Below are 2,001 nucleotides of genomic sequence, written 5' to 3'. Positions count from 1 at the left end.
GGGCTATGGAGGTCCCGAGCCTCCCCTTATTTGGGTCACTCTGAGGGCTCTGAAGCTCAGACTCCCTCGAGATTGGAGTGAGACATTTGGCCGTAATAGCAGAGTGGGTGAGTTGACACACTACAAATGAGACCACTACGATATCACTCGACTATTTTAATTTACATGCACTTATTTTTGTATCTTCATCCCTAGAGTATGACCCTTCTTGGAAGATGAAGGGTATTGACATCACTGCTCTTCCTTCCTCCTCTCCTATAAGCTTCCACTTGCCAAATTGAGGTACCTGCACTTTTAAAAAATATTGTCAAAATTGAAAATATTAACATTCAGTAATAATGATTGTCTTGGGGTCTGTTCATAGCTTATTGCTAAAAGTTGAAGAAAAGTTGTTTAACACTATTAATATCATTTATAATGAAGCTCTATTCAGTGATGTCCTGGATTGAATACACTGTTTCTTGGATTCCTTGTCTTCCAATTACCTTTAAAAAAAAGTCAAAGGGCTCTGCCAGCATGGCTCAGTGGTTAAGCTTCAACCTATGAACCAGGAGGACATGGTTGGATTCCCCATCAGGGCACATGCCCAGGTTGCAGGCTTGATCCCCATTGGGGAGCGTGCAGAAAGCAGCCGATCAATGATTCTCTCTCATCATGTCTCTCTCTCTCTCTCTCTCTCTCTCTCTCTCTCTCTCTCTCTCTCTTTTTCACTTTCTCTCCAACTCTCTTTCTCTGTGTGTCTCTCTCCCCCTTCTTTCCTCTCTGAAATCAATAAAAATATATTTAAATTTTTTTTAAGTTGAAGGTTTTATTTAACTTACTAGAGGCCTAGTGCATGAATTTGTGCATGGGTGGGGTGTGGCCGATACGGCAACAGTCAGGGCAGATTGGGACTAGACCTGCCAGAGGGAGGAGGAGATGATGGGAGGTTGGCTGGCCAGTTCCCCCTATCTGGGTCGGGGGGAACGATTGTGGGTGGGGCTGGCTGTGGGGAGGGGCTGTGGATGGTGGGCCAGCTGGCCCTACCCTGAATGAGGTAGGAGAGCCAATTGGGGGTCAGCAGTCAGGGGGCCATGGGAGGTTGGCCGGCCAGCCCCATCCCTGATTGGTGAGTATGAGGGGCATTCAGGGGTGGAGCTGGCTGGGGGGAGGGGCCTCGGGCTGATGGGGTAGTGGAGGCTGATCAGGGCTGGGACCAGCCATGGGAAGGGGCTGTGGGCAGTGGGCTGACCATCCCCACCCCCTATTGAGGTGCGGGTGGGACGATCAGGGTGGGGCTGATCATGAGAATGGGCTGCAGGCTGATTGGGGTGGTGGGGGTCTATCAGGGGTGGCCTGGCCAGGGGTGGGGCTGCAAGAGGTTGGCTGGCCTGGCTCACCCCCTATTGGGGTGGGGGGCAATTAGGGGCAGGGCCAGCCGGGGGAAGGGGTTGCAGGCCGATCCAGGTGGGGCAACAAATGGGGGCAGTACTGGCTTGGGGGAAGGGCCACAGGGGTGTTGGCCAGCCACCCCGCCCCGATAAGGGTGGGAGAGGCCTATCAGAGGTGAAGCCAGCCAGGAGGAGGGGCCATGGGAGGTTGGCCAGCTGGCTCCACCCCCCAATTGGGCCAGTTCTCTGGCCACATTGGGAGTCATAGTGACCGTTTGTTCCGGTGGTTTTGGCATTCTGGTCACTGGCTTTTTATATATATAGATTAGTTAACGAGAGAACTAGTATGATACACTAGGTTCAGTAGCCACTTTTGTCCATGGTTTCACTTTCTGCAGTTTCAGTTACCTGTAGTCAACTATGGTCTGAAAATATTAAGTTGAAAATTTCAGAAATAAGCAATTCAAAAAATATTTTGAGAGAGAGAAGTGAGAGAGACCACACTCACCTAGCTTCTATTATAGTAACTAACTATACTAATAATAGAGGAATATGCAAATTGCCTGGGATGCTGTCACATAATAACTGTTCAACAGGCTGCATCCCTGCCCCCTGCTCAGCAGCTCAAGGC

Source organism: Myotis lucifugus, unplaced genomic scaffold (assembly GCF_000147115.1).
Source record: "Myotis lucifugus unplaced genomic scaffold, Myoluc2.0 scaffold_568, whole genome shotgun sequence".
Lineage (NCBI taxonomy): Eukaryota > Metazoa > Chordata > Mammalia > Chiroptera > Vespertilionidae > Myotis > Myotis lucifugus.
This window is presented reverse-complemented; position numbering follows the sequence as displayed.